Source organism: Lagenorhynchus albirostris, chromosome 5, assembly GCF_949774975.1.
Source record: "Lagenorhynchus albirostris chromosome 5, mLagAlb1.1, whole genome shotgun sequence".
NCBI classification, from domain to species: Eukaryota; Metazoa; Chordata; class Mammalia; order Artiodactyla; family Delphinidae; genus Lagenorhynchus; species Lagenorhynchus albirostris.
Window position 1 is genome coordinate 69,427,806 of NC_083099.1, and position 13,703 is coordinate 69,441,508.

Genomic DNA, 13,703 nt, shown 5'->3' on the forward strand with positions numbered 1-13,703 from the left:
CTCTTCCACATAATTGTCTTAACAGTTTTTGCTCTTCTCTTCTGGTTATACAACTATGATTGTTTCAACTCCCATTGCTACTCCCATGACATCGTTTCTAGACTAATCTTCTGGAAAATCTTTCCTCTGCTCACACAATTTTTTAACATCTCACTTGTGCTTTGGCATCCAGAACTGTATATAATTTCTAAATGTGGTTTGACCAGTTACAATCTTCTCATCTTGACATTTTATATTTATTGAAGCAAGAGTCCTTAATTTTTTTCTTACTGTTTACTTAACCCTTTTATGTTTTTTTCTTTTATTATTACTTAGTTTATATATTCTAACTTCTTCAGTGCAAATAATTTCTTTCCTTCTATTTGTTTTTCCACACTTTCCTTCTTTTGTTCCTGTGACAAACCCTGTGCTAGGTTCTGGAGTTTTAGAAATATCCAAGTTGCAGTCTCAGCCCTGAATGCACTGCAGAGGGTGTTTCCCTGCAGGATATAAGAATCAGGCTCATTTGGCCTTAATTGCCTAATCTAATTTCTTATGTTTACTAAGGAGTTAGAGCAGTATCATTTCTCACCCCCACTGCTATTTTCAGTTAGCCATTATTCTTTTTCACATCTCTATGAAATCAATAGACCTCTCTGAAGGGCCATTCTTCTTGATAGAAAAACAAATGCTTCTCTACTCCTCTTGAAAATGCTAAGATTTATCTCTAGAAAGTTATCTGCCAATATTATTTTAATGTGCTAGAGAGGTCTTTTAAATCAGAAACTATTGGATTTCTTATTCCACGTATTTTATTTGTTAAGGAAATCAATTCCATAAAGACTTAGGTGAAAAAAAAGCAGAAGATATGATACAATTTTGTGCATTGCATAATTCAGGTCCAAAATCATAGATGCAGTGGCAGGAAAGTACTTCACATAGTTCACAGATAGTATTAATGGATATGATGGATAAAACCATTCTTTATTTATGTGATCAACCATAGTTTGCACATATTTTTCCCCAAAAGCCAATTTTGTGTACATGTACAGGCAGGCATAAACAAAAGCTTCTCTCACATGTAAATTTATCCAGACATGAATAGACATATTTGGACTGCTTTGGTTTCCCATCCAACTTTCCTAAACTTATCTACACTGGAATTCAGCTTTATCTCTTTCACTCCATTCTCCAAGGAAATAATACTATCTTTTTATTTAAGATGAATTTTAAACAATTTCCTGAATGCCAACCTCTCTTGATACTGCAGGTTTCCTGTTCCAGAGAGTCTCTCCTTCCTCTCTTTTACCTCCAAGCCCTTTCTCTCCTTTGGCTGTTTTCCTCTGACCATACCAATCCTCAAGTTTTCCCTTCCTCAGCCAAAAAATAAAAATAACCTTTTTTGAACCTGCATCCTCCTCCCCATGTAGTCATCTTCTTTGTTCTCTTTCTCTTGCCAGCCATGCCTACACTTTGAATTTCTAGTAATCCCCCCACCCCACCCCCGCTCTGGCCCCAACTGTCCACAGCCTACTTGGTGCTTTACCAAAACTACTCCGTTGAAACAAATAGCTTTCATTATGTCAACAGAGGCATCAGAGTCATCCCAGGTGCTAAATCCAGTGAACACTCTATAATCCTTGTCCACATTGGCTGTACTGGATTCTATTGACCAATTTTTCCCTCCTAAAACTTATTGTTCCATTGGGTTCAATAACATCATTTCTTTCTCAATTTCCTTCTTAACTATTCCCTCTAAGTCTCTGCCATTAAGTTTTCTTACTCTGCATATCCTTGGTATCCTTCAGAGTTACTTTCCGTCTTCTATGCTTTTCTCACTTCTCCTCCACTTCATAGTTTTAATTAGGATCTATGTATAAATGACTTTTAAATCTGTAAGTTTAGCCCTGACATTCCTCCAAACTCTATACATATGTACTTTAACTGCCTACGGGATACTCCTTTCTCAATACCCCAAAGACATATCCATTTCAGAATGTTCAAATTATCAATATACTTCCTGTCCTTATTCTAAAGCTCATTTTCCACTATAATTTCCATATGAAATATTGGTACCACCTAGTACTCCAAACTCAAAGCCTGGAAATTATTATTTACTGTTTACTCTTTTAACCCCTTACCTCCATATTAAAACACTTACTCATTCTTGTCAATTGTATTTCCCCAATTTTTAAAAATGTATTTCTTCTCACCATTTTCACTGACACTTCCTTAGTTCACAATATCTTATTGCTCCATAAATGTGTCTATATCTCCAATTCCGCTTGTTTTAACATATTGTAATTTTGTGTTTAATGCTTTACCTTGGCCCTTTTGAACTATCTTTAAAGATGAGTTTCTCAAGTCCCTGGATAGCTTCCTCCCAGGTCTTGTGTAACATCCCAAATATTGCTAAGGTCTTGTGCTTATTGCCAGAATATTTTCCTTTTTATGATGCAAATAACAAATCGTAATTTAAAGTACATGTTGAGTTGCATGTTACACAAAGACCTATAGGATGTAAATATTATATGTAATTACACGATTTTTAAAATCTTATTTCCAGACCTGCTAAATTCACAATTCTAATTACCACTGCATTAATATTTGGGTAATTTATTTATATTCAGCTTGTGCTGTTCTTTTTTAGGTCTAAATAAAGAATGGTTTGGAATCTTAATTGCTTTCTACTTAGGAAGCAGGTCTCCCTGATCATGTCTCTGGGTACATTTTGACATTGCTTCCACAAAGGGTGTAGCAATAGAGTGATAGGGCAGGTGCTACCCTTTATAGAAGACAAAACTTCTCCTGGCTTCTGAGCTGTGTATTCTTGGAAATATACAGCTAGCTAGCCATGGTGACGAGCCTAACGTAACGTGTGGGGAATAAATAGACATCATGAATTAAAAAAAACAAAAACAAACCCAGAGATTGCTTTTTCGGGGGGCTGGGAGTGAGATTGGTGCTAGTCTGTGCTCCTGGATGTTGTTCTGACACAGACAATCCCATATTATCATTTATTCAGAAAAAATACCATCCATGGCAGGAAGAAACTTAAAAGAACTAATTACAGTTGTAAGGCCACATTCTATAGACAAATTAGCACATAATGGGGCTGTATATTTTACATCAAATACCAGATGGGGTAATGTGAAAAGCCTTTCAGTTTGAGGAAATAGCAGAAGTCTTAAGAGTTAGAAATTGTCACTTTAAGTGGCCTTTCTTTAAAAGAAATCTTAATAGCAACAACAACAAAAAAGAGGAAACATGAATATAAGCAAACAAAATCTCATGAGATCTCTGGGTAGAAAATCTTAACATGCAGTGAAAAAAGAAAGATGAAAGACCCCTGGTTTATTCCAACATAGTTATATAGCACATTGAGGTTTCAACTATAAAAGTAATAATAATATGAATTGGCAATTACATATGTTATATAAAACACTTTTATTTTTTCTCATCATCCTCATAGCAAACCTGTAGATAATGCCAATATTAGTTATACATGGATTCGAAGGGAGAAACAGAACCTCAGAGAGATAGAGTACCTTGGTCAAAGTCAAATAGCTTGTGAGTTATAGAACTACAACTTGATTTCAGACCTTCTGACTCCAAATTCCATGCCCTTGTTCTTTCTATTGAGTGACAGAGCCTGAGTAACAGTTCTCCTCTAGGCTTTGCACTCTAAGAGAAAATTTAGCCTCATAAATATTTCTCACTCCAGTGAAGAGCAAAGGTCAGCTTATTCAGTGTGTTCTCTTGATCTGACCTGTCAGCATATTGCCTGAGTGCTTCCAAATCTGAGGAAGCCTGACCATAAATAAATAACATCCTAAACAAGGCTTACCCAGGGATGCCTCCTCTGGAACTCTCATGATGCTGATGCACCAGTTATGGAAGACTCCTGCTCCATTGAAATGGTGTCCTCCTTTATTATTATTAAGATAGATCTACATAACTGATGTCTCATGGCACCAGTGATGAACAGATTAGATGATGCTCTAAAAAATTCACAGCAACTATTTCTTTTTCTTTTTTTTAAATAAGCTGCTATTTTTTTTTTTTTTTTTTTTTTTTCAGTATGCGGGCCTCTCACTGTTGTGGCCTCTCCCATTGCGGAGCACAGGCTCCGGACGCGCAGGCTCAGCGGCCATGGCTCACGGGCCCAGCCGCTCCATGGCATGTGGAATCTTCCTGGACCGGGGCACGAACCCGTGTCCCCTGCATGGGCAGGCGGACTGTCAACCACTGCGCCACCAGGGAAGCCCTAAGCTGCTTATTTAATGTCTCTTTAATATTTGGTTGGATGACATTATGGATGAACCATATTGAATTTGATCCTTCTTTCAGGTGCTCTTTATTTTACCAGACTTCAGACGCTGTGAAATTAGTCAGTGGCAAATATTACTCTGTTTTTACCAGGGTGTATGGCCCTGAAGGGCAAGAAAAGAAACTCCCAAATCAAGATGGGCCTTCTAGAGTGTTGATTTTATTATACTAAATAGTTACAACCTGCTGGTTATTTTTGTTCCAATTTCTCTGGCTAGGTTTCCCTTCCCCCATTTCAAGTGCTACCCTGCAGGTAAAATTCACTGGCATTGCTACCTTCCTCATGAACATGCCCATATTGTCCCTGCTATGTGTCATCGTTCTCTGTTCTACCCAGCTACCCCACCAAAATACACACTATGCAAATTCTCTGTACAAGAGAATATGTTTATTATTACTTGTGTCTGTCTTTTCCTCTACTACATTGACTGACTTATTTATACCTTCTCTGGTAACCAGTCCAGTATCATGCAAATTGTTGATCCTCAAAAAGTGTCTACCCTGTGTGTGAATATGAGAAATGATGTCATACTTCTAGGATTTATGACTATTGCTTGAATCTCAACTAGACTGATTGATATCTCTGTTTTTAGTGATGAAATTTATGAGGGGTTAATTAGTCGTTTCTTGAGGTAGCAGGATTGTTTTCCACTCAGTTCTTATCATGGGCACATCCATTAGAGAGGCAAGAATAGAAAGACAAAAAGGCAAAAAGGATACAAATGAACTTATTTACAAAACAGAATAGACTCAAAGACACAGAAAGCAAATTGATGGTTACCAAGGGGGAAAGAGGGGGAGGGATAAATTAAGAGTTTGGAATTAACAGATACACACTACTATATATAAAATATATATAAACAGCAAGGACCTACTGTATAGCACAGGGAACTATATGCAATATCTTGTAATAACCTATAATGGAAAAGAATCTGAGAAGATTCTTTTGTATATAACTGAATCACTTTGCTATACAGCTGAAACTAACATTGTAAATCAACTATACTTAAGTAAAATTTTTTAAAAAAGAATAAGAGGCACAAGTATTTGACCAGTGATGGAAACACAAATTCATATTCTGCAACCATATTGTGTGCCACCTTCTGTGTCAACTTGCAAGTCTGTGATTTGTACATGCCATTAGCTCTTGGAAGAAAGGTTTTTTCCCTTTTCTATCCAGTAATTTTTTTTACTTTAAGACAGCTCATATGTTATGTCCTATGCAGAATCCTCCCTAATTCCCAAGAACTGGAGAGTTATACTGTTTTTAGTGCTGTCAGAGCACTCTGGCGGTATGTTTATTATAAAACTGTTTTATACTTTTTGGTTTGCATGCATGCCTGTGTGCTCCCCTTAGACTATGAGTTCCACTGGGTCTTATACTCTTTCTGTCTATAATGCCAGTCTCTTCCATTGGACCTAACACGTAGTTAATACTCAGTAACTACTTAATGAATTGGTTATTTTTAATAACAGAAATTATCACCTTTATACACAAAGCACCTTACTAGGCACTAATAGAAAATTAAAAATGACTCAAACAACACCAAATTCTGTAAAAAGCTTTCATTAGGGGGACAAGGGATACAAGGATGGAAAGAATAATTGGAACAGGAACTTGAGTTGTGCCTCAAAATATGACAATTTCCATGAACAGAGAGGAAGTGAGGAGAGGGGTGGCAGAGACAAGACCATTCCAGAATGAGCAAACAGCAGGTTACCACAGGAAGCTTTCCTGAAGTGAATTAAAGGTAAACTCTATCAGATGTAAATAAAACTGCACGACGTTAAAACAATGCATAAAGGATTAAAGCAGATTAAAACTAGCGACTACCCTCTGAGAGCCCAAATGTGTTTAGTGCAGTTTGAAATTAATGTACAAAAATTTAAATAAGTTGTCACGGAAAAGAGAATAGCATTGGGTTGGCATGCTTTAGCCTCTCTCATTTAAAACAGCAAGTAGCTGGGCATAAAATCACCCTTTAGCATGAATTTATGTTATTAATTGTACCCATAATTCAAAGTCATGATTAGAGCTTAAACTGAATGTCTGTAGTGGAAATTATGATGCACGCTTGACTTCATGCTTTAAACACTGTGTAGGGTGGGCATCTCTGTGAAGCACAGGGTGAAACCTCCCTCTTCTTTTACTATTTAAACTAAATTTAAGTTCTTCAAAATGGGATGATGAACACCTTTCTGGTTTTCGGGAGAAGTAGAAGTTCTTGCCATGGCCAGGAAGCATAAGAGGATGTAGGTTACTGACACATGGAAGTATCAAAAATTGATTGGCACCCTGTTTAGGAGTGACCTAATGGAGAAACTGCAGAGAAGGTTCCGGAATATACAGAAAGGCACAGTAGAAGTTTAAAACATTCTGCATATGGAGACTATGTGAGGTAGAAAAGCAGGAGTCAGAGCGTGACTGCAGTGAGTGGTGGACCTAGAAAAGATTGAGACATTGGATGAAAACAGCAGCAAAGGCAAGTGGAGGAGGGGCAACTAGAAACTGTTCTGCTGGGGAGCCTTTCCAGAAGCCAGCCTCAACTGCTGTGTTCAGGTACACTTGGGGTGTGCCAAAATTTGTTACCACTACAATACCAAACTTATTAAGTTTATTTTGTAAATAAAGTAGATATATGCTTATTCTTAAAATAATATCACACTCAAAAATTTGCCTTCTAGTAGGTTTTCTAGGATGGAGGAAAGGCTGCAGAGTTATATCTGGAATACTGCTTTTATCTGTATCAGTGGTTCTTAGCATGAGGTATCCAGACCAGCAGCATCATTTTTTACCAACCAGGGTCCTTGGACTCCTTAATCAATAGAAATTGATAAGAGGCCAAACAAAGAATTCAGGCAAGGCTTTACTGGGACTCGTTCTGTAGCACAGGGAGAAAGAGGTGTCCTTGCCCTCTCCCTGAGGCGAGGTGAGCTGGTCCCTTAAGTGCAGTGAGAGTAGGGGCAGACCATGGCTGGGCAGGCAGGTGGCTTAGGTGGTCTGCCTACCCGCTTGGACATGCTGTGTGCAGGGATCATGTGCAGTACCCTGCTTTTGCTCCCAGCACCCCAGAAGTAGCAGTTGGGTTTTGGCCTTTTCGTATCTTGTTCATAATTTGCCCCAACTGTGCATGCATGCAGTTATTTTTAGTTCCTTATAGTTTCTTTGTATTCTGTCCTCTAGGAGACGTTTGTCCAAGTACAAGCAGGGTAGTAAAGGGTCCCAGGTCCCAGGTCCCAGCCTGTCTCACCATCACCTGGGAATTTGTTAAAAATTCAGAGTCTCAGGCAGGTGTTATGAATCAGAAATTTTAGGAGTGGGGATCTACAATCTAGGCTCTAATAAACTCTCCTGGTGATCCGGATGCACTAAAATGTTTGAGAACCTCTGATTTATAAGTCTGTAGTGGTTGCCTGTTGCAGATGCTTTGAACATTGACATACCTACAAAGCAAAGTGTGTTTCTGAATTTATGTGCCAAATTTAAACATATAACACTATTAGTTTTATTTCTCTGAAAAACTGACTTATGCTTCTTAAAACTCTGGATAGACCCATGTAGATACCATCCTCTTTTCGTGTGTATAATTGAAATTCACTGTTGTTTTCCTTGATGAAGTGAACCACTGGAGAACAAGAGGAGACACACAGCAATCATGATTTTCCTGTACAACTATCACACTGAACACAAAAAGAACGATTTGCCTTTAATAAACCTAACAGAATTAGAGGCCCAGATTTTATGAGTGAGCTTCTCAGCCAGTTCCAGAGATCCAGCACTTAAATGTGCAGAGAAAGACATGACTAAGAAAAGGGGGTTATGCTTTTTTAATGAGAAACTTCCAATGAAAAGTTGTTTAAAAACCTTCTGATTAAAAAAAAAAAGTCTCCGGTAAACCTGAGACCAACTTCAATTATAAAACCAATCTTTTTCCTTCATCCAAGCAACCACATAAAGCCAAAGTCTGTTGAAAAACCGAAAAATATTATGGCTTAAAAAATTGAGCATGCAAGCATAGCTCTGCTTGTGTAAGCTGTAACACAGGATAGCAAACACACTTAAAATGCCATAAAGGTTTCCTGTGGGTGCACTGTGCTAATTGAAGTCAAAGCCTAAATGAATCTAGTCCCCAAGAGTTCCATATAACTGGAAAACCTGTAGTGTATCACTGCAGTTAGAAAATGGTTATTTTAAAATGTGCCTATTGAAACCCTCCTGAACATGTGCATGTAAATTCCATTAAAGTTCATAGATGCTGCGCATACAATCAGTGAGAGACACGCAGCCCCCTAATGCTTTCTCTAATGAACTCAGACTCAGCAGGTAGGAGCTAATAATTACACAGCACAGAATCTGTATTAGATTGCTTGCTCAGTTTATGACTATCTGGTAACGGTGTGACACAGTATACACCTTCTGTTGGAGATGAGGGCAGGAATATTTCTGCAGATTGAAATTTAAACATGGAGCTAAATTCCTAGTCTATTTGTAGTCAAAGGATATGAATAGAAAATTCTTCCAAAGGAAAAACAAAAGGTAAGTCAGTAAAGTAAAATGAAATAAAAATTTTAAAATGTAATAGATGACTTTTAATTACAGAAAAAAGTGTGATAAAATCAAATATAGTTAAGGCTACAGGAATACCACCGTATTTTTTTTTTCCCTGTGTAAATTTGATAGAAATTTGGCTTTCTTTATGAGGAAAGTTCTGGCAATATTGGATTAAAAACTGCAAAGTATTTTATATCTTTCATCTAGGAATTCACTATCAGTAAATTATCCTAAATAAATAATTCAAAAAAAAATTAAAAATAAATGGATAAATGTATGCATTGTGCTGACATTTTGGCTATATCTTCTTCATGCAGCTAGATCACTTTTTATTCTATACTTCTATGGAGGTGTAATAGAGAAAAGTGGAAAGATAAGGAGTATAAGTACTCCTTATAAGTATAAGTATTCAGTACAATAAACTGAACACATATATTTAATCAGCACCCATAGTAAGACACACAACATTGCAAGCACCTGAGAAGCTCCCCTCATTGCACAAGATTAACAACGGTCTTGACCTCCAACACACATAGATTTCCAGTTATTCATAACCTGACAAAAATTTTGTATTATTTCATTTTTAAAACTAATTCATTTTGGCAGTTATGTAGTGGTGTTGCATTTTGGCTTTAATTTGCGTTTCTTTTATGGCTAAATATTGACCATCTTTTCATTTGGCTATCTTCTTTTGTAAAATGCCTTTCAAGTCTTTGCTTATCATTTTCCTATTGGCTCGCCTGTCATTTTACCATTGTTTTGTTTTATATATTCTAGACATAAGGCCTTTGTGAGAGATATATGTTTTGCAAATATTTCTCACTCTATTTATTCCTTTTTCATTATCTTAAAGTTGTCTTTTAATGAATATATGCCCTTAATTTTAATTTGTCTAATTAATCTTTTTTTGTCTACCAATTTTTGTGTTCCTGTTTATGAAAGCATATCTCAATTCATCAATAAATTCACCTGTTTTTTCTTCTAAAAATCTTTATTTTTATGTTATATTTATATCTGTAATTTATCTCTGATAAGTTAGTATTTGTATATGGCTTGGAGTACCCCATTGTCCCAGAACTGGTTGCTGAAAAGAATCACCTTTCCCCGCTACACTGTACTTGAAGTGTACTTGAACTACACTGTAGTGTTACCTTTGTCATAACTTAGGTGACTATATATGTATGTTCAGGACTCTATTTTTTGCCTATTTATCTATCCTTGTACCAGTACAGTACTACTAATATAGCTTTGTAATAATTATTGATATCCATTAATGTAAATATTCCAAATTTGTTTGTCTTTAAAATTGCTGTTTGTGTTTCCACATAAATTTAGAATCAGGTTTTAATCATCCCCCACTAAAACTAACTTTTGGGAGTTTGGGTTTCTGATTGACACTGAATTTTTAATCTATACATCAATTTGTTTTAAATTGACAGTTTTATGTGCATTGTCTTTCAATCCATGGACATGGTATTTCATTACATTTCTTTAGGTTTTCTTTTATTTTTGCTTATAATATTCTGTAGTTTTCTGGTAAAAGTCTTGCATATCCTTTGTTAAGTATATTCCTGAGTATTTTTATGCTACTGAAAATAGTATTCATTAAAAAAATTTTTAATGTTGCCACTGTATTTCAACACAATTAACTTTAATGGACTTTGTGTCCACCAATCTTACTACATTTGTTTATCAGTTCTTAGTCTGTAGAGTGTTTAGAATTTCTTATGTACAAAATAATATTTTTTATGTCATCCATAAATAACAGCAGTTTTTTTCTCATTTTCCATGTGTATGCCTTTTGTTTCCTTTTCTAATTGTAGTCACTAGGATCTCCAGTAAACTGTTGAAAAGTAGTGCTTATAGCTGGCATTATTGCCTTATGGGAAGCTTTCAATAATTCATCATTGATATGATGCCCGCTGTATGATATTTTTAAGATTCCCTTTATCAGATCAATGTAATTGCCTTTTATTTTTAATTTCTTAAAATTATTTATCATGATTACATAAAGTTGACTTTGACTAATACTTATAGAAGTTTAGAGAATGCAATGTGTAGTGTAACCTCTCCTTTGAATTTTAGGTTTCCAGGTGTGTAAAATATAAAAGAAAAACTAAAGTGAACAAAATGTATGAATTTATGACATTATAAAGGTAAGACACTTTCTTATACTCTATTATCAATATCTTAGCAATCTAGCAAATAAATGTTCTTACTTATTTCTGTAGAGATCATTTTAATAACTGTAATTGTGCCAAAGTGTTATTTATTAATATTTTTTCTAATTTTTGCTACTGAAAGAGTTTAGGTATTTTTTTCCAATGTGTTTTAGTTTTATCAGCATTTAAATAAGGGTCCTCATTCACTATGTTTTCCATAGAGTAAAATGGCAAAATTTATTTTTCCTGTAAGTGTAGTAAATCTATTTAAAGAAGGTAAGGGAAGATCAATCCATGCAAGACATTCAGTCAGATTTTTGGAGTCATGGAAACAAACTTTTACATTATAGACTTTTTTAAAGTTGATTTAAATAAGCAGACAATTTTTGTATCACAGATGTAATCTAAATTAATTATTGCCATGAGATTTAAGATTTTTCTCTGAAGTAATTCAAAACTTAGAGTTCATCAGCACATAAGCTTGCTATATTCATTCTTTTTTGCATACTTTATAATCCATAATCCAAAGCAAATGACTTGAATTTCAATGAAATTCCTGATGATTTTCAAAATTACCTTGGACTCATGCCAGCCTGAAAATGATTATTAAATGACAGACTTTCCTGCTCAGTATCACTAAGAGTAAAAAGAATCATTTGTTGATAGATTTTTGATAAAGAAAAAGCTAGATCTTTATCTTGTTTGGATTCCTTTATATTTTCTAATTTTATAGATGAAGTAACAGGTGCCAGAGGGACCAACCGACCTCTGCAAGGTCACAAAATTGTAACATCTTCATTTAATTTATCAAAGTGATAGCACTGAGATTTGTTTCCAAAATATGAGAATCCTGGTGTTTCAAGATATATAACTGTGAATGTTTGTTACAATCCCAGACTCAGGACTTGAACTGTAGTTATTGCTACTACTGAAGCAATGCATACATATATATGTATACACACAGATATGTATTCAATTAAAATCATGTGGGAGATGGGACAAAGAGAAGAAGGATATGTGGAGAGAAATGATGGATATTAAACATATTGAAATAAATTGTAGTATCTAAACATCTAAGCCTCATTTCTATTCTAATTCAATGACAAAATTACAAAAGTATCTTCCTAGTTTATAGTCTTCTCTTAATTGGCTTTTACAAGATTCCTGTACATCTCTGTGCTAACAGAAGAATATTCACTCCGTAACAGCCTGAATTTTACTTATGTAGATTTCAAAGATGTACTGTCTTAATTGGAAAAAACAAAACGAATCTTGAAATCTTAATTATTCAGGAACAAAGTGAAGTGTTTTGTGGAGAAGAATGAGATTTGATGGGATATAAGATAATCAACAGATCAAAGATTAATAAGTATTTGAATATTTTATTGCATATTACAATGGAATACTTCAATGGGAATCTTTCAGCTATTCTTCCACTTTAAGGAGGACCAGTTAGTTGAAAACTCAAAGCACATTGTCCTACTGAAGTAGTTCCAACATTATGAAACAGGAGCTTGCATTATATAACATTGATTACAAACTACAGAAACATTCCAAAACAAGTCTCACACAGCCAAATTATTCATATGAGTTTCCTCCATTCTGCCCTTGCTTTTTTTTTTTAAAAAAAGAGTGCATATTACATATGAGAATTAAATGTCAATAAAAAACAAATAATTAAAAGTAGATGATAAGGTGAATTGATAAACATCCCAAATACTTAAAATTAGAGCTAAACCAGTCTATATGTTCTAAAAAATATGAAAATATCTCAATAAAATTCCCATGTAAACAATAAATTCTAATCCAGGAAGTGCCACTGCTAAAGCAGAAATGGTAAGCAAAGCTTACAATTCAGAATTCCCATTACATGTTTCTTTTTAATAGGAAGTAAATCTATAATTCTCCTTTAGGTTGGCAGGAATTCCCAATGAACTGAAATAAAATTGGCCCTAAGAATAGACTCTATTGATCTCTTATAATTGGCAAAAAATAATAGTGCACTTAGTTTTTCACTGACACCAACTAAGAAGTAAATGTTTATTCTAATTTTCAAACTCACTCAAACTGAAAACATTCAGCTAAGTAGTAAGAACAAATCAGATTATGGTCTATTAAATTTAAAAAGCTCTCAGATGGAGTCAACCAAGATGACAACATAAGAGTCTCCTGAATTTTTCTCCTCCTAAGGATACACTGATTGTATAACCACACATAAAAAATTTCCTCTGAAAGAAAACAAGAAATTAGCTGAGAAAATCCTACATATAACAAGAATGAGAAAGCAACCACATCAAAACATGCAGGCAAGATCAAATCATGGAGAAATAGAAAATCTGAATAGACCAATTACTAGTAAGGAGATTGAATCAGTAATCAAAAACCTCCCAATAAACACAAATCCAGGACCAGATGGCTTCACTGGTGAATTCTACCAAACATTCATAGAAGAATTAATATGACTCCTTCTTAAATGCTTCCAAAAAATGGAAGAGAAGGTAATACTTTCAAGCTCATTTTTTGAGGCCAGCATTACCTTGATCACAAAGCCAGATAAGGACACTACAAGAAAAGAAAATTACAGATCAGTATTCCTGATGAGCATAGATGCAAAAATCCTTAAGAAAATATGAACAAACTGAATTCAACAACACATTAAAAGGATCAGACACCATGATTCA